At 36.4% G+C, this 21,028-nt stretch overlaps 1 protein-coding gene across 1 annotated transcript in view; it reads right to left on the bottom strand.

The window, feature by feature from the left end:
- Positions 1–19,395, bottom strand: part of A1CF (APOBEC1 complementation factor) — a 90,960-nt gene extending 71,565 nt beyond the window's left edge. Inside the window, exon 1 of the mRNA XM_008576260.1 lies at positions 19,304–19,395. The gene's annotated coding sequence lies outside the window, so the exon portion shown is untranslated. The remainder of the gene's footprint in view (positions 1–19,303) is intronic.
- Between the last annotated feature and the right edge of the window lie 1,633 nt (positions 19,396–21,028).

Raw genomic sequence — 21,028 nt, 5'->3', positions numbered from 1 at the left:
TTCAAATTAACGATGGCTTCACTTGCCATTGGGACATCTCCAAAGTGAATCCAGTCTTTTCCGAATTGTTTTACTGTGCCCTGACATTGCATGATGTAGGACGGGCATTACTCTTTGCAGCATGCAAGCTGCACAACTGGCTTTGGTATGAATTTCAGACTTTTAGTATCTCCTAGAATTTTACACAGAAAAAGTTCCAGATCGTACCGAAATGGTTTCTGAAGGATTTATGACCACAGTTCACACATGCTTCATGACGCAAAGTAAATATTAGTTTGGTAATACATTACACAAAGTAAATATTGCTTTGCATTGCTTGATAAAAGAAATAAAAATGAGCTCTAGTATTCTCCTCGGGAAAATGTTTACAATTGGACTTATGCTTATTTTGGAGGTGAATTAATGTGATAGCTCTTCATTTGGTCCTGCATCATGAATCATAGCAAAATTAATAAAGAATATGCATATATAAAATTCCAAAATGTAGGCATAAAAACATCATGCAACATCTCAATATGTAGCATCTTATTTTTAAAAAGCAATAAAGTTCAGCAAAACAGAAATAACAACAAAAAATCCCAGAATCCCCTCTATGTTATTAAGACATTAGTAATGAATCATGTATTAATTTGGTCCTTGTCAATTTGGGCCTACATGAGGCATAAAACAAAGAAAGATAAGAAATTAAAGTTATTCATATATATTAATATCAATATATTAATTTTACTTGTAATTATGGACAAATTCATCTTTCTGCAGTCAGTTCCACATTTTTAGTGGAGGACATTCTTGCACTTAAATTTCAGTTCTGCCATCATGATTTTAACTTTTCTGAGCCAGTTTCCTATTTTAAGAGAAGACTAGGAACACTGATTCCTAACTTGAAGTTTCGTTTTGTTTTTTAAAGAATTAAATAAATAAGATAGTGAACATGAGAGCACCTAACATAATGCTTGGCATACAGAAGGTGCTCAATAAATATTCCTTTCTTGTTTCTTATCTGCTGCTTTGGTTAACTCATCTGAGCTGTTATCTGCTATTTTTTTGCATGGTTTTTCTCCTTTCTAGAAATTGTCCAAGGTGGAGAGAAATGCAGTTTTGAATGCATTAGCTTGAGCTCTTTCATATTGCCTTAATAATTTATTTCATTTACCTTTTTTCAACTATGGTAAGAAAAGTCCTTAGGTCCTGACACTGTGAATGTTTATCAGCTCTCAAAGAGCATGTTGGTATTATAATGAAAATTAGACACAACACAAATATCCACTAATAAGGAAATNAGAGCATGTTGGTATTATAATGAAAATTAGACACAACACAAATATCCACTAATAAGGAAATATTTGAATAAACAGTGGTACAGTACAGCTAATCAAATTGATGTTCTAAAAGAATATATAATTATTTAGGTAGATATTTGTGAAATATAATCAAGTGGAAAAAGCAGGTTACAAAACAGAACGTGTGGTCTGCTTTCATTTGTATTAATTTTAGTATTCATATCATTATGAAAGGCTAACTGGTTATCTCTGGGTGGTGGATTAACAAATTATTTTCATTTTCTTCATTCTTGCTTATTTGACTATTTTTAATTTTTTGGTGATATACAATTCTACTCATAATTTAAAAAAATAGAAGTTAAGTTACTTTAACTTTTATTAAGTAAATGTTAATAAAAATGTCATATTTTTCATCATGCGATATGGTCCAGATTCTGTTATAAGGAAACTGTTTATCATTTATTAGAAAACAAAAAGCTGAAAATAACTAAGCACTCAACTAAAGAAGCTAGAAAAATCATAAAATGGACTAAATGAAATTAGAAGGAATCAAAGATAAAAGTAGAATTAATAAAAAAAATTTGTAGATAATAAATAAATGTAAGAGCTGATTGAAAAGATCGGTAAATTAGCACACCACTGACAATCCTGACAAGGTAGAAAGGAGAAAACATGTTTTAAAAACAAGAGGAAAAAATGGATATAACCACAGATCCAGAGTTTTTTTTAAAGGAGAATGCTTTTACCAATAATTTGAAAAATATAGATGCAGTGGACAATTACCTAGAAAAATGTTAATTTTCAAAATTTCCTCAAGGATTTGTTAAAAATTTGAATAACCATAAACTATATTGAAAAACATTCAGTGTTTTCCTCCCATATAACACAAGATCCAGATGGTTTTATTAGGCAAGTTTTAAAAATCATTTAAGAACAAAGAATTCCTTTGTTACATAAAACCTTTTGAAGAATAGAAAATAATGGAAAACTTATGAAATCATCTGTAGACTAATATTGTGGATATAAAACCAGATAAATACACCACAAAACAGAAAACTATGGACAATATCATCTATGAATATAGTATGAACTACATACAGCAAAGTATCAAAATAATAAAATACGGTAAGCAAGTTGGGATTATTACAGGAATAAGATTATTCAGCATTAGGGATTCTGTTAGTTTAATTCGCTTCATTGATTTAAAAAAATGATCACTACAGTTAAAGCAAAAGTGGCACTTAATAAAATCTGACACCCACTATTGGTTTAAAAAAAACAAAACAACAAAAAAACAAAAGAAAACTCATCGTAAGGTAGCAATAGAACAAAAACCCCTTAAATTGATAAAGAGCGTCTATCAGAAACAAGCAGTAAACATCACACTTAACAGTAAAGCACTGCAATTATTCATTCTCACTGAAAACAAGTAAATCAAGGAAACTATTCAAATTAATAAAAGAATACTATAAGGACAGTTATAAGATAAATGTATTCTAACAGAAATAACAAATGAAATCTAATGAGAAAATTGGAATATTGTAAGAAAAACAAAATAAACAAGAGTAAACAGTGAGGAATGTCCAAAACCTATATGAAGAAAATGATAAAATTCTACGGAAGGATCTAAAGACCTGGATAAATAGAAGGCTTATTATTATAAAAATATCAGTTCTTCAAAATTATTAATTTAATGCAATTCCAATTTAAATCCTGATAAAATTATTTTGAAATTTGACAAATTGATTTTATAGCTCATCTGGCAGAAAAAATATGCAATAAATGCCACAACATATATTGAAAGTATAGAATGATTTGGAATCAACCTAATCAATAATTAGAATTAAAGCAAGCAAAGGAATAGACAAATAGGTTAATGGAATAGAATAAAAAATATAGACCAATAGTTTTGTTTATATTGAAATTTGCCAATAGATGCTATTTCAAATCATAGGGAGATCACAGACAATTTGAGAAAAAGATAAAGGTGGCATATCACTTCATGACATGTGCCAAAAGTCTGAGTAGGTTAATGAAATAACCTTTAAAACCATTATATAACTACTAGAAGAAAATATAGGACAACATTTTTGTAATATTGCACTACAGAAGGTTTCCAAACCAGGCATATCAAGAGCTATAATGAAAAGACTAACAGATTTGACTACATAAAAATTACAAACTTCTGTAATGGCAAAATAAATAAAGTTAAAAAGTAGCCATGGACTGGAAGAAAATGATTGCTATTTACATAATAAACAGAAATAATATCTGTAATACACCAAGAGTACTTTTAAATCAATAATAAAAAGACTCACAAATCAGTGGACAAATAAGCAAAGAACCTGAATAGTCAATTCACAGAAAAAAGAAATAAAAATAGCTTATAAACTTATGATTTAAATATGGTCATTTTTAATGATCAGGAAAAGACAAATTGAAACAAAAAACTTTTTTATGTGGCAAAATTTTAGAAGATTTTAAATAAGAATAATAAACATAGCTAACATTTACTTAATACATATTGTATGCTATGTTCTAAAAACTTTAAACTAAACATAATTCATTTATTCTTCATAAAAACTCGGTGGGGTAGGTACTATTATTCCTATGATACAGTTAATATAGGGTGGAGAGAGGTTAGTTAATGTGCACAAGGTAATAAGTGGCAGACAGATTACTTGAATCTAGGTAGCCTGGTGGTAGTCTGTGTTCTTAATTCTGAATTTTACTTCCTCCCAGTTTCCTCACCTTAAAAAAATAGGCAGGGGGTGGGTAGACTGTAATATCTATCCTACTTCCCTTAAAGTGTTGCTGTGAAGGACACGGGACACCTCCATGAAGCTGATGAGGGTGATACTGTGAGTCTGCATTCTCTTCCATAGGGACATGTGATCTTGGTCATCTAAAGCACTATGGTAATTTAGCTTCTTCCCTGGAATGAAAATAAGCTATTGCAATAGCTCCTTTGAGTAGTGCTGTGGGTGGACTGTTACACTTCTCTCTGTGTAACAGAGAAGAAATAAAGCATTACTCAAAGCACCATGAATGCGCTGAGAAGCCCAGAGGGTCTGTATCCCAGAGAAAAGTGGGTACAGCCCCCATTCAAAGTTAGCTTCTGTTTTTTATTGTAAAGACAAGGAAGTTTCACAAGAAAATTCAGTTGATTAAATCATAACAGAAGGACACAAGGACATGGGCAGTGTTACAAAAGTTATCTATGGCTAAGTATAGCTTAAGCAATGGAAACTAGTAACATCAGTAAAATTAACAATGTGACATTCCAAAGTACAATTAGTGAAAAGCTAAGTTGGTCAAACTGGCTCATTATCTAAAGTATAACCTCTCCTTAAGCAAAATCTAAGTACAATTATCTCTAAAGTTTCTCCCAACAGACAGCTTGCCCCTAGCAAATATTTTTTTCACATCTTTTCCTTCAGCAATTCTCAAAATCTCTTAACAGTATTGATATGATAACCACCTGTTAACTCTAAAATCATTCAAGTATTCAATCCCATACCTAAGCAGTGATTAGAGTTCATTAGATGGGCTTTTGCCCTCTGGCTATAGGCCATTACCTCCTACTCAAGGGCTTTTGCCCCAATATGTATTTACCTAAAAACCCTATTCTAAAAATCAAATGAGAATCAACATTATTAAATTAGATCTGATTAAATGGGCTTTTGCCCTCTATCTGTAGATTTTGGTCTCCTATCCGAGGGCTTTTGCCCTCTATATGCATTTACCTAAATGCCCTATTCTAAAAATCAAATGAGAATCAAGATTTCTAACCCTCCACAGTGGGCTGTCTGCTGCTTCTCTTGGACACATCCAGGATCTGATGCCTTCGGATATGGCCCCAAATGGACACATGGTCATTGCCAGCTCTGTTGTGCACTGAGTCATATCTCACCAAAATGTTACTACTTGTCAGTGTTGCACCTTCATGTTACATATCACTTGGCACACCTGACTCAGCTTTCATGTTTATTTTTATTATTGTATTTAAATTACAAGTGTTGGCTCCTTCTTCCTACTAATCTTTAGTTCTTCTGGACTGTAGATAGCCAGAGGAGGAAGCATTGGCTAAATATCTGATGGGGCAGTGCAATGGTGGGTACCAAAGCCATAAGTCCTCATTGCTCCAAACACACTATTTTGGGAGTAGGGTCTTCTAGTGCCCCCACTTTCAAATGTCTCTATAATTCCTTTTTCCTGTTCTGTCTATCCGTCTGTCCCATTCTTTAATTCTTTATTCTTTCTCCTGCTCCTTTGGTGACACCCATGGTTTAAGAAGTTGCTGATTCCATCTGAAATGTATATTATCCTTTTAAGACAAGATATTAAGTGTTGTAGAGGAGCAGTGCTGATAGACATAACTTTCTAAAGAAATGGTTATTTTTGCAAAGTTGTATAGGCCAGCATATAGTTTGATTACTGTTTGCCAGTGTTTAAAATCCATACACCACCCTATTTGGAATCATTTAAAGAACTGAATAGAGTAACTTAAAATAGCCAAACCTAACATACCAGGGAAATAATTCTATAATGTAGTAAAAATACTGGGGAAGTAATTCCACATTGTAGTAAAAATATCTATAGAGAAAAATAAAACTATATCAGAGAAAAAAATACCATTGGAGCTGACAGAGTTTATCAGAGAAAAAGAACAAGTAGATGTATAATAGACAAGTAATTATTGTATTACAATTTTTGTGCATGTGTTCATATGTATACATATGTGCATAATGTGTGTATGTACACACACCTGGACTGAAACATGCAAGGGGAAAGGAAAGCATGTTTTCCCACTTTTTTTTTTTTTATATATCAAAATCAGGAATCAGACACAATCTCATTTTTTAGAAAAAGTTACCATTATTCTTAGGAAAGTTAAGCATATTCATCTGGCCCAGTGATCATCATTCTTGTAAAACAATCCTGACATCTAAAAATGCTTTTCGTTTTGTTTGAGGAAAAAGGTAATTTCAAATTGCATTATTTATGATCCAGTAGAAACACCTCTTGCTTCTTAGCATATGCTTGTTAAGTGGATATCATAAAGGTACATTTTGTTTGCTTCAAAAGACATCTCACCATTTATTTGCTTAAAATGTCCTTTAAATATCAATGAAAAGCCCTTTAAATCCCTGGGATTTAGCTTGAAACTATAAATTACACAAGGAAAGACAAGAAGAGTGAGCACGGATCTATGCACATCTTGTCCAAACAGGACTTTGAGATTTGACTGCAAATGTTCTTAAATTCATAATATTCACTCCTTTAAAGTTCTCCTTCTTCTGTTTTTATCATGCTCTGAAAAATAACTTCACTGTAATCTTCTGCTCAAACAAAGGTTGTGTCCAGTTTGCATGGCTTCCTTACTGTGATTTGCAATAACTTGCTTTCAGGCCCTATCTTTACAATATTGTACCACTGTTAAAACATACTCCAAACTGGCACTGAAAGGTCACTTAAGAATAGCCTTAGCAAAGCCAGCTGACAACAGGTGGCTATGTAGGAGATGCAGGAGCTATAGAGGAAGAACAGACTTCCTGTTTGACCTCATATGAGAATCACCTGTGCTTAGGCTTCATCCTCCCACCCTGGAGGGCTTCTGATTCAACCTGTCTAAAGTGGGACCCAGGCAATGGCATATGTGACAATAATATGCATCTAAGCTTAGAACAACTGGCTTAAGCTCTAATCTACACATGTTAAATGTCAAACAAAGCAATTGTGAGTAATTGAATTTATTCCACCTGCCAAAAAGACAGGATGGATACTCCCATAAAAAAATTATTAAAAAGAAAAAGACTGTAAAAGGAAGGTAGAAACTCAGTTATAGGAAAAAAGTAAGGGTGATTCAAAATTGTTATTAATAATTGTTTTGTCTACATTTTTATCATTTCTAATGAATGTTTTCTTGATTCTTAGTGCTTAAAAATAACAACCTTGAAATACCTAAAAACAATCATTACTAAATTCTGGCTCAAGTGATTTGTTTTCCATTCAGTTTTGATGAGAGCCAACTAATGATATTTATATTATCGGTGTATGCATAAAAGTATTCCTTGTTCTAGCTCTGTGTATGAAAAGGAAGAAAAGCTGTGAGATAGAAAAAGCATTAGGAGTAGAGAGTAAGGAAGGCATTAGAAAAGACAGGAGCAGGTGTAGGAAAGAGTTAGGTCAGGTTAATAATGAAGCACCTGAGCAGTTCTATGAATAGCTATCTCTGAAGTTCTTACAGTCTCTTTATCCAGAACAACCTCCAACACAGGCTCCTCATGACATCTGGATCTTGACTTTTTTCTGCTTTCTCTGCATAGGTATCTTTACTTGTTGCTCCTCTTGCACTCTTAGCCCCAACCCCCACCTCCTCTTCCATTACTGGACTTAAGCAGAACTCAGCCAAAGTGCAGAATGAAACTTCACTGCTTACTATCCTCTAGGCACTGCATCTGTGTTCTGCACACCACCACCACCAGATTTATCTCCCTAAAATATCCCTTTATTATTCTCCTGCTCAAAAACCTTTCCTGGCCCCATCACTAACAATAAAGAACCAGTCTAGCCCCCTTAAGCTGACATTCAGTGCCTGCCATGATCTCATCTTAGCTCTGCTTTACTGATTATCTCCCAGTGAAAGTCTGGAGCTCTTCTGTGCTCAAGCCCAGCAGGTTTCCCAGAGACACCAGTTACTTTTTTTTTTAGTTATTTTTAATTGTTATGTAATAATTGTACATATTTATGGGGTACAAGTGATAATTTGATACATGTAAACAATGTGTAATGGTAAAATCAGGGTAATTGGGACATCGTCACCTATACATTTGTATTTTCTTTGTGCTGGGAACATTCCAAATCTTCTCTTCTAGCTAATTTGAAATATACAATAAATTATTGTTAACTACATCACCCTACTGTGCTCCTGAACACTTGAACTTATTCCTTCTATCTAAATGTGTTTTTTGTACCCATTAACCAATATTTCTTCATCCTTCCTCCCCACTACCCTTCCCACCCTCTGGTAACCACTCTTCTCTCAACCTCCATAAGGTCAAACTTTTTTTTTTTTAACTTCCACATATGAGTGAGGACATGCAATATTTCTTTTTCTGTGCCTGGCTTATTTCACTTAATATAATGACCTACAGGCTCGTCCATGTTGCTGCAAATAAAAGAATTTCATTCTTTTTAATAGCTGAATAATATTCCATTGTGTATATGTACCATATTTTCTTCATTCATCTGTTGATGGGCACCTAGGTTGGTTCCACAACTTGGCTATTGTTAATAGTGTTCCTATAACTGAGTATTTTATATAACTCTGATGGTTAATTTTATGTGTCAACCTGACTAGGCCACTGGATGCCCAGAGAGTTGGTCAAACCTTATTCTGGGTGTGGCTATGAGGGTGTTTCTGGATGAGATTAACATTTGAATCAGTAGACTAAGTAAACCAGATTGCCCTGCCTAATGTGGGTGAGCCTCATCTAATCAATCGAAGATCTGAATAGGACAAAAAGGTTGAGTAAGAGGGAACTTCCCCTACCCAACTGCTTGAGCTGGGACATTGATCTTTTCTGGCCTTTGAGCTTGAAATGAAATATTGGCTCTTCTTGGGTCTCTAGCCTGCTGGCTTCTGGACTGGAACTTACACCTTTGGCTTTCCTGGTTTTCAGGACTTTGGACTTGTACTGCAGCTACACACAGGCTCCCCTGGGCCTCCAGCTTGCTGACTGCAGATCTTGGCACTTCTGCTTCCATAATCACATGAGTCAATCTCTCTCTCTCTCTCTCTCTCTCTATGTTTATATAAATATATATTTTGTATATAATATTTATGTATGTATATATGTATGTGTATGTGTATATATATGGATATATGTTTTTTCCTATTGGTTATGTTTCTCTGGAGAACCCTGACTAATCCATTCACATAACTCTGGTTTCTGTGTTGTCATTGTTCTAGTACTTGTAAGATCAGGCTACAGATGCTGTTGTTCTACCTTCATTCATTTATGATACCCAACTCTTCCCACCAGGCCAGACTTCTTAAAGATCCCTGGGAAAGAGAGTTGGCAGAGTTTAAAAATTCTAGAATGACATAGCTTAATGAGAAGAGCAGAATTTCTTTGCATGTGTATTTAATTTTTAAGTTATCTTATGAACGGTTAATGTGGTAATCATGGCATACATTGTAGATATCCTTCAGCTTAGGAGCAGGTGTTTATTCAGTAGTCCTGGGACCAATTATTAGTGTGGCATATTACAGAGACCTGATGAGCTGTGAGTGCTGTACTTTATACATTCTTGGTCTGGTGTTATTTTGTCTCTCTCTCTCTTTTTTGTTTAATTAACCTCATTGAGATTATGCTTTTGAACTTAGTTGCTCCATCTGGTTTCCTCAGACCAATTTAGAGAAATTTAAGTTGAAAACTCAATTTTCACCAAGATTGTCAATCAGCGACTAATGGAATATACTTGATCCTTGAGTGAAGCTGATAAAATCTAAGTATCTAAAGCTCCATGTTACAGTGGCACTGAGGCAATTTGACACTTGTAATGAAAACCCTTTAAAAAGCCAGATCATGTATGTTCTGATTTTATGGTAACTTACAAGCATGGGCATACAGGGCCCTTACTAAATTCTTGGTTCCTTATTTCCAGCCAGCCACTGAGTCCTGATATGTTGCCCTTCTTTTGAATTCCCACCATCATTAATTATCATCTATGCTACCATCACTTTATGCCTAGATTATTGTCTTAATTTGGGCTCTTGACTTTTCTAACTGTAACACCATCTGCATAACACTGGTTAATTTTCTTAAATATCCCTTTTATTGTGTTGCTGTCTTATTAAAAGACTTTCGATGGTCCCACATTTCATAACTCTATCAATTAATGTCAACTTTTCTTTTTCATTGTCCATCACACTTATCCAACTTTGTACTCCATTAGTTTCCAGAGTGTACCCTTTTTCCTACACAGACCAGTTTGAAGGGTGGATGGGGCTCAAGGGCAGAGGCATGACTAGGAACAGCCCAGGGGTTGAGAAGTTGAGTATGGTGAGAGTGTTGGTGCTAGTTGGAGGTGGGGGGAGGGAGCGGGAGTGGCAACAGATAAGGCTGGAAAGGTTGGAATGAATTAAATCAGTATCAGCGTGGAAGAGTGTTCTCATTTTATTATGAAGTCATGGAGATCAGCATGGGAGAATTCTAGACTGTGTACTTCAGAAAGATGACTCCATGAGTTTTGTTGAGATTGGATTAGAGGTGGAAAGTCCAGCTTAGAAACGGGTGGAGAAAAAAGGACAGAACTTTGACTACAGCAGTGAGGATACAGAGAGGGAAGGCTATAAACTCCCCAGAGAAATGCACTCGTCTCTTTAGTCCCAGCCTTTAGCACTGAGCACTGAGTGGTCACTTTATACGTGTTTGTATAATGGAGTAGAAATTTCATATAGCCTCTCTAACTACTCCAGACTTTGTGCTCTTCCTCCTAATTTTCCAGTTATACCACATGATACTGGAATACATAATAATTTGCTCTGCATTGTATATTATTGATTCACAGGTATGAGGATGTCACAGTAGGAGAAACATGGGATCACGGATTCGTGCTAACTTAGATGGAAATGTTAGAGTTCCACCACTTAAGAACTTTGCAAACTTGGGTCAAATTATTGAACCAGGTCGGGCCGGCCCGGTGGCGCACTGCTACAGTGCGCCGCTTGGGAGCACGGCGGTGCTCCCGCTGAGGGTTCGGATCCCACATACAGACCGGTTCCGCTCACTGGCTGAGCGAGGTGCGGGCACAGCGCCGAGGGTTGCGATCCCGTTGCCAGTCCCGGTCCGGTACGGGCGCGACACTGAGGGTTGTGATCCGTTGCCGGACACGAAAAAAAAAAAGACAAAAAAAAAAATTATTGAACCAGGTCTCAGTATCTTCATTCTGAAATTGGGAATAATGATGCCTTCTCGACAGAGTTATTATAGTGACTCAAAGAGATAGGACACATATGCAGTACAGAGCCTAGTACATGACACTCAATGTTTTTCTTGACCCCTTCCCTTTTTCTCCCCAATTTGGAGGCTCTTTTATTCAATAAACAATATTATACATTTATATGTGTCTAACACTCTGTCAGTTCTGGGAATTGAAACACAAATTGTATAACTTTCCTGACTTTAAAGAACTCCTAACTTTGCATAGTAAATAGATATTAATTTTCCAGTAAAATAAGAGGGCTTAGAGAAGAGAGAGATTAATTATCCAGGTACTGTGATGAGATCTCCTGAGAAGCTTTCCTGTATTCCTTGATTTTAGAGATAAAAGCACAGTACATCTTGGAATCCAACACAGCACCTAGAATAATGCTGAACTCAGATGTGGGGTGGGTGGGGGCAGAGGTTGTAACTAAATCTATTCTGTGGGTAAGTTAACATAATAATCCCAACTTTTTCAAGAATAAACTTAATATCTAAATCTAATGGGGAAGGTGCAGCCAGCACATCATCTGGAATAGGGGGATCTGCCTTGTGTACTTGCCTGAAAGAAGAAGCAGTTGTTAAGCAATGTTGACCTGGCAATGGATATGGGTTGCCTCAAGACACAGAGATGGCTGCTGGAACATAATAGTGTGTGCTGGAGTTCCTTGGTTTCAGACAAAGAGGCTAAAAGACTGAACCCAGTAATGGAATGATCAGACATTGTCCTGCATAGAGAGGGAACTCTCTGGGGCCCTTTCATCCAGCCACTTCCCTAAGAGTGGACCCTGACCTCAAACTCCTTCCACAGCAGTCCTGATGTCCAGCTTAGCTTCCCCCACCCCCACATTCAATCTTCTCTTCAGAGGTCTATTGCCATGCCTGTGTAGGGGACTGGTTTGGGGGCAGGTTAATTTATCTCATGCTTACATTTTTGTCATGCTAATAACCATCCTGTTTTTCAGCAATCACCAGCATCTTTATAAATAGCTTTGACTACTGTTCATTTTTTGAATTGTAACTATGAAAATAACAGAGCCCCAGAGATTTGTCATGCTAATAACCATCCTGTTTTTCAGCAATCACCAGCATCTTTATAAGTAGCTTTGACTACTGTTCATTTTTTGAATTGTAACTATGAAAATAACAGAGCCCCAGAGATTTGCACTGTGGTGTGAAGATTCGTATTTCTATTCTGCTTCCTTCAATAATTACCCAGGTTCCTTCAAATTATTCTATACTGACCTAGTTAGGAGGCCCTGCCTGTGATAGGGAGCACCTCTGCTTTGGAAAAACTGCAACAGAGTCAGGGAGAGACTGTTCCAAATTTGTACTGGAAGCCAGTGGTGGGGAAAGAGTTAATTTCTCAGCCACCTTATTCCAGTCTAAAAAATAATCTCTACATTTTCATCTCATGGCCTCTCTCTCTTCTAACTTTTTTTCTAGTACAGCATTGTGCAGTCAACACAGAAATGTGATGAAAATAATAGCTACAATAGTTAAGGTTTATGCACACTTGCTTGGTATTGTTCTAAGCACATCATATGTAATTTCTGATCTAATTCTTAAAACAACCCAGAATTTACAGAAGAGGAGACAGATACAGATAAGTAATTTGCTCAAGGTCATGTAGTAGTAAGTGGTGGAGGAAGGATTTGATCGCAGGCATTTCGGGTCCAGAGGCTTCTGCTTTAACAGATAATCTTTCTCTCTGTTATGCCAGCTCTACAAATCGGAGCTTTGAATCACTAGTCTGTAGGGAATTCTTTGCAATCCTGAGTTACTGAATTATTATTATAGAAAAGATTTGACTTTATGGCTTGTTTTTGAAAGGCAAATGAAAGTAAGAGTTTCTGGACATTATAGGTTTTTTCCTTAGACTATTTTAAGGGTCCATATGATGGCATTCCCTGGACAATTCCAATTCAAGTTAATGTACCTGTTAAGTACCAGTTACACAGTGAGGAAGAGACGTGGAGGAATTAGTATCTGGTTAAATGTGACGCTTGAATAATTTTAATGACAAACAAAATGATTTAATAAGTGAATTCTTCCTCAAAGATCAGATACATATCTGATATTCAAGCCCCTTGTACCACTGTCTGGTTACTCATGACACTTCCACCTTGACCACCTTGGCCACCTTGACCTCCTACGTCTCGTCCCCACTGTCAAGACTTACTTCTCCTGAGTACCGTTCCCATAAGGCTTTGCCAGGATAGTTATATGTTAAGCGATTTTGGGCTGGAGTATCCTGTCACTCATACGCTGCAACCCAACTAATTTGTATTTTCACAAGGAACTTCTGGAAACTAACTCTTGTTATCCTAAATCACTCTATTCAGGCTGGTGGAGCTGCTGTTTGGGAGCATCTGATTCTCAATTTAAAGTTCCAAATTAGGTCAGTTTAAATTCTGTAGCAGACATAGACCTAGCAGCCCAATTCTTCTTTCCACAGGGAGAAGGGTATGTCATTCAGGGTGGAGGTGCTGTGCGCTCTTCAGACACTAACAGAACTTGGGTGTAAGGCGGCCAACTCATTCAGGACAATTACTTTGTATTTTCACCTGTGCCTCCCTGGCTTGTCCTTTCACAGTGTTCTTGGTGGCTGTGCCTGCACATATTTCCTCTGTGATCTGGGTTTGGCTGTCTCTTCAAGTCACAAAATGGGTCTCCTGGAACCCAATCTCAGGCTGTGTCAGTCTGCAGGTCTGGGTGTAGCAAGGAGGGTGGGACTCAGAGTGCAGGGAGTGTTCCTCTTAGCCATGGCGGTGCTGTTAATCTGTCTCCCAGAATTTGTGTAGAGAATCAGGATGAATTAGAAATGCTGTACAGAGGAAGGTGTATAATGGAAAGGACACCCCTGGGAGTTGGGGTTCTGCCCTCGGGTTCTTACTTAACAAAAATTGTCTTCTATTTGGGAAGCTCATGTAGCTTTTCTCTGCGAAATAAAGGATCTCAAAGTTTTCTCCTAGTTCCAAGCCTCAGTGCCTCTCAGCGTGCCATTTGTCCTCTGTTTGTGAGTAGTGTGCGCCAGACTGCTGGGATTCACTCCTGCTTTCTATCACTTAGCTGTGTGACCTTGGGCAATTTTCTCCATGTCCCTAAGCCTAGCAGCTTTATTGAAAAGTGGCCTAGCAATAGTAACTATTCCATAGGGCCGTGGAGGATTCAGTGAGTTAAACTACGTGCTTGACACGTGGCAGGAGCTATGTGAGGGTGTGAGAGCTATTATTAATGTCGTTATCCTCATTGCAGGGTGCTAGTTCTAATTGCTTGCTAGTAAACACCTGAATTGTGAGGCACTGTTAGAGATCTTCAAGAAAGAGGATTCCTGAGATGGATGTCCATATGTGCCAGCAGTCCCTGTCCCCCCAATTCCCACCCCCAATGGTATCAGATTCTGATTTCTGACTTCCACTGCAAATAATCAGACATATTAGGGCTTAAGCACATCTAATAAGCCAATTTACTTCATGCCAAAGGCCCCCGTTGAAACGATAAGCACTAATCAAAATCCCAATAAAAGAGCTGGATAGAGACTACTCAAATTACAAAAAACGAAAACAATTGCATTTGTACATAATGCTTTGCCAGTTCTCTGCCAATCTGTTAGGAAATTTTATAGTCCTTCATTCCTTTACTTCTTTTACTGTTAATTACAGCACGTGGGCTAATTTATAATTAAATCTTTTTTTAGGGCTCTTTTTGTTTTGAGATCTGCATGGGACTGGTTTTCCTCTCACCTTCCATATGGACCCTTATGTCCTCTCTTCATTGTTTCACCTAGCTTATAAATTAATTAATCAATAAATTAAAGTCCGAGAGAGTAGTTGAAGGCCCACTGCATAATCAGCACTATGCTGCATCAACAAGACTGGGCTTATCAACTCTAGGTGGGAGCATCTTTCAATTAACTAACTTCGTACAATTGGAATGATGAATAATGACTCAATTACCTTGAAGAAACTAGGCATGCTAAAATGACCATGAAGAAATACGGCATTTAAAAAAATCCATTAAAATTATTCTGTATTAAGCGCTTTTATAAACTAGAGTATTCTGTGTAAATAAGTGACTGTAGTAGTTAATTTTGCTACTTAAATCTAGTGTGTTTTAGATCAATTGGGCATCCCAAAACAATGATTATTGTTTACTGCTGGAGGAAGGGAAGACATTACTATATCATTGAAGATGGGATTTTACTGAATTACAAACAAATTTGCTCACTTAGATATTCTGTCTGGCCCAATTGTCATGTGATATTTCTCTTTAGTCAAATTATTAACTGGAGAAGAACACTATACTTAACTGCTAACTAGAGAAAGTTATCTTATATCCTTATTGCTACTTTCCTCTTGATATTACCAGGGACCAATCCCTATTGGAATAAGCTAACCAGGAAAATGTTTTCCATATGATTGTTAATACATATACAAATAAAATTCCACCTATATATCTGTATAGGAAAAAAAGCTTTGCTTGCACATCTTTTTAAAGAATCAGATTAGAGAGCTCAAGATACTAGCATATTTTAGTTAACATAATTTTTACAAAAGAAAATATTTTAATTTTTAGCATGCATCCATCAAAAAATTCAGTACAAAATTTTAGTTTATTAAATTAAAAATTCTAAATAGTTTTTAAAGTTGATTACCTAGTTGAAATAAGTTTGATGAAATAAAATGATAAACTAGCTTTCCTGAGCTAATTGGCAGTAACATTTGTTAATAACTGCCTGGATGTTACAATATCAGGCCAAGGAGCAGACAAGATTTAGATTTCTAATATAGGATGTCACTGAGTGCTGCTCCTTTTCTAGATGCTTTTCCTGGGGGGAAGTTTGGATGGTCAGAACTGCACTTTAGAGGAGCCTGGTTACTGTTTCCATGAATAAGATAAAGTGGTGTTTATCCTCTGTCAATCAATACTGTCTTGTTTGAACTTATTGAGTCATTTAGAGACACATAAGGTAATGAAAACCATTGTGCAATAGTACCCAGAGTCCTACCCAACCTTCTCAGGATGACCATATTTTAAAAGATAGTTACTGCAACAGATTTTTGACATCAACTGTGTGATGAAATGAACCTATACTGTCAAGGCATCCTGTGGATTTGAGTGAGAAGAGTGTTGGGCTTTAACTATGAGTTTTCTTGAGCAATATTCTCTAAAATAAAAGTATACTGTATGTGGGTTTTTTTTTTTTCCTTTTTGTCTTTTTTACTGACCGGTAACGGGATCGCAACCCTCGGTGTTGCGCCCACACCGCACTCAGCCAGTGAGCGGGAACTAGTCTCCACATGGGATCTGAACCCTCAGCGGGAGCGCTGCTGTGCTCCCAAGCGGCGCACTCTCCAGTGCGCCACCGGGCTGGCCCTACTATATGTGTTTTAATGCCAAAAATAAAATTACAGATCATATATTTCTACAAATAAATTGAATACGGTTACTATTTGTGATTGATCAAAACTTCATTATTTATGCACAGTTTTCAATTTAAACTATATTAGTATTGTTTTGACAAAGAGGAGCAAATGGGTGAGTTTGGACAGTTCTAGGTAATGTTTCTGGAGGTTGTTACAAATAGAGAAATGGAAAGGGAAGAGAGTTTTTGCAAAATTCCTAAGCACCAAGGATTTTGCTTCATCATCTCATTTAACCTTTACAAAATTCTGTGGGGCAGATTTTTCTCCCATTTCACATTTGAGGAGTCTGAGATCCAGGGAAGTCAAATAATATGCCCGAGTTCACAAACCTAGCAAGTTTGGGAACAGGCATTCCAATCTAGCTCTGCCAGGAGAGAGGTCCAGAGTGCTTTCCAGAATTACTTTTAAAAGTCTTTAAGATAGGCATAGTCCTGTTTGATGGAAGATGACTAGATTATAAGGTACCTTAGGTGTTTTCAATCATGATGATTTTGGTAGTGATGACTTCAGTTGATCCTGGTTGTTATAAATGCTGGACATGGGCTATAAAAATAATTTGTTCCTTTTCAGTCTGTGTTCTGAGGAATAGCAATTTTTAGAGATGTTAATAGATGTTCCTGAAAGAAGATGTTCTGTTGTAAAGTAAGTTTAGGAAACAAAACATTGCCTACTCTCTTAGATATTCACAGTGAATGAAAATACTTATACACGGTAAGTCTCTAGGACATGTGAGTACAGTGTAATGGTTATATGCCTGGGCTCTGGCATTATACCACCTGACTAGGGAACCTGGCTTTACCACTTGCCAACTGAGTAATATTGAGGTAACCTGTCTGTGCCTCAATTTTTATCACTTATAAAATGTTATAATGGTATCTATCATATGGTTGTTCTAAGCATAACATGAGATAAATGCATAAAAAGTGCTTGGAAGTACATGTAACAATTGGGGCCTAATAAATGCATGTTATTGTTATTACTCAAAACACTCAAGTCACTCATATAGTAACAAGACCTGCTTTAACTTTTATATATCGATTTCCTCAACTTAAGAAACAAGTGTCTCCTTTTTTTTTGAGTCATATTTATTAACATCCACTGAATAAAGTGTAGGAAATGCTGATGTTTGAAATAGCACAAAACCACGATGGTATTAGCCCAGATGGCAACAATAACTAAGTATCCAGTGTTCTCATATCCATTATGTCATTTTATAATGTTTTCCCATAACATTTCTTTTCCTTGCCAATTCTCTTCTCTCTTCCTTTACACTTGATAAATAATAAATTGGAACAATAAAATGTAAGAATTGTCAAAAATGGGCAGTCAATGTTATTCCAGAAAACGTGGCCCTTTAGAATGAACCTTATAAGTAATTTGTCTATTTCTCTGTATTTAGCAAGGCAAAACCTCATTGCTTTGACAAGTAGTGGCTTCACTTTTATTTCCAGACCTATGCTCCCATTGCATGCTCCCCAGCACACATTATAAAGAATGTTTCACATGAAACCAACACATTTTTGATGCTCTTAAATTGTAGCTACAGTTGAGTTCAACAACGTATGTTTTGCAAAGCACTAATCCTGTACAATGCAAAAACAGTGCTACATTCTTCATCTTCTTGGAGATATACAATACATATCTAAAAAGTTCAGTACCAAAGGAACTTGTTTAACTTGGAACCCATCCTCTTCTCCTCGGAACTAACTTTGGTAATCTTGAAACAAAATTATTTCAGTTAAAGAGTTTAGGAGATTTCTGGTAGGAACGGCATATTCTTGGTAAAAGCCCTGATTGATTTCTTTCTTTAGAAAAAATACCATCATATTCTAGTTGTGAATCATCATCTTTTTGGATTAAAAATGATAATGTGAAAATATATCCTGCACACACTGCCCACAGTTGCCCAAACTGTGGAAATGATCTATTAATTAGCTACTCCAAGGTTGAGATTTAACACACTCAAAACCAATCATTTTCCATTACTATTTTTGTTTTCTTTTTTGCTAGAACCAAAAGTGAATAATTTAGGGCATTCCTTTGGGTACTAGGATAAAGGCAAAGGAAATAGCAAGAATACACCAAGATTTTTTTTTCCCCTGATGGTACTGGTGATAGTGCCGGAGATAATCGAATGTATGAAGTCTAAAGTACGATAGGAATTATGACCCAGACATAGAACTCAAAATCTGCCAGTGATGTTAATACTATTCTCTTGTTAATTACACTTTTGTTTCCCAGGGTCCTACACCCAGGACAGCCATCAGCGGCAACTGTCTCTGCTGTCTGACTAGAGCTAAATAAACTTCTCAGGACATTAGCCCTGCTCTTGAACCAGAGTTGTAAATCTGCATTTTTTTTTTTTTTTAGCTTCAGAAATTTATTAAATCATGGCAGCCACCTCATTCTGACATGATATGATCATTCCAATGTATTCTTTTGTTTTCAGGTTGTTTCATTAGCATAAAAAGAAACTAGACAATACCCTGGATTAGGTTCCTAGCAGAAGAGGGTAAAAGCTGTTTTCACTGCTTTCCCCCTGATACCACAATATGCAGTTTCACAGAGTTGAAACAGAAAAAGCAAAATGCATGGCTCATACCTGAGTAATTTCAGAGATCCCCACCCGGAAAAGGTTTCCTTGATTATGGCGAATTCAACGTGTCACTCTGGTTATGCTCTAATCATCATATCAAACTCCAAAGGTTCAGTGGCTTTAGGTTTGGTTTACAATTCCTGGGAGTTAAACTTTAACTCACCCTGTCTCTTGCATCCATGCAGCACTTTGACCAGATAATTGGGTCACTACAGCCTGGACAGAATCTACAAAACTACCTTTGTTATTTGTTTACAAAATTAAAGTAAATTTTGTGTTAAAAGTGAATGAAGTAAATATTATTTTGAAGCTCTTCTATTGACTTACGTATTTAAAAAGTAGAACTCACTGCAATTTGAGCAACTAAGCTTTTCTTTAGGTGAGTTCTCTCTCTCTCTTTCTTTTGCTATGCCAAAGTGATATTAAGCCTAGGGTAATTTAGGATAATATTTCTTTACTCTACACTTTTTATACTAGTGTATTACATGGAGTAAAGTGTGAAATTTTAGGTCAAGTATGTAGACAAATGCTGGCTTACAAGCAGAAAATACACAAAGCATTTATGTAACCAAGTAGATTGATTTAGTAATATTTCTTTACTCTACACTTTTTATACTAGTGTATTACATGGAGTAAAGTGTGAAATTTTAGGTCAAGTATGTAGATAAATGCTGGCTTACAAGCAGAAAATACACAAAGCATTTATGTAACCAAGTAGATTGATTTAGGTCAGATCAGGTTGGGGAAAACATACTTCTTTTTATACAAGCTGCTCATTCATATTCTAAGTGGGAGCCATGCCTGTGAAAGCATAACAATCAGCTGCATACGAGGGTTGTGTGAGAGCTGACCCTGTTGTTCACCGCCTGAAATCTCAGTGGTAACTGTGTTTCCTGAAAAATAGAGCAATGGTATTTTTGAATATACAAACTCTACATTCTAAATTCTCTGGTAAGAGCTCCAATCTATAGAGGAAATCCCTGAGTGTAATAAAGCACACTTAAAAAAAAATAAGAACCCAAACCCTCCAAAATTTTGAGTAAATTTTGATTTAAAGTCTTGTAAACCACAGGCTCCAAAACTAGAATTAGAGGATACCCTCACCTGGCTTTAGTTCTAGTAAGAGGAGTCTAATTTTCTAAGAACCAAGTATAAAAAGAGTATTTTCATCTGTGGAAAAGCACAGAACAAGCAATCCTTCTATAATATAGATGCAAAGGTAGATGCATCATTTAAGCACATGCATGAGTACATAAGAGAGGAGATAAAAGATATTGTTGGAATGCCAGTTCTGCCTACAGTTTTCAGTTCTCAAACACGAGGAAGCCCTGATTTACCTAAACTTTTCCCAAAGCAATGCATCACTGGGTTTAACAAAAACGCTTGGAACGATTGTTTTGTCCTGGAGTGTATCACTGGGTTTAACAAAAATGCTTGGAACGATTGTTTTGTCCTGGAATTGTGTCCCTGGAGGGAGACGTAGAAGAAGTATTCATGCCACACGCAGCTAGACAGCTGTATGAGGGACACATTGCTCTACTTCCTCTGTGGGAGTGGGCCCCTCACCAAGCAGTCCTGCTGGTTTTCCTATTGTTAATATTTTAAGATTGACAGTCTTGGGAGGGTTTCCTTTGTTGTTTCCTGTGGTAGGTGCCTGGATGGTGATAACTGGACATAAAGAAAAGATAACTAGGATTTTTAGATATCTGGTGGAAAGAGCAAAACATGACA

Source organism: Galeopterus variegatus, unplaced genomic scaffold (genome assembly GCF_000696425.1).
Source record: "Galeopterus variegatus unplaced genomic scaffold, G_variegatus-3.0.2 Scaffold1319, whole genome shotgun sequence".
Lineage (NCBI taxonomy): Eukaryota > Metazoa > Chordata > Mammalia > Dermoptera > Cynocephalidae > Galeopterus > Galeopterus variegatus.
The sequence above is the reverse complement of the archived record's forward strand: the minus strand, read 5'-3'. Positions and strand labels throughout refer to the sequence as shown.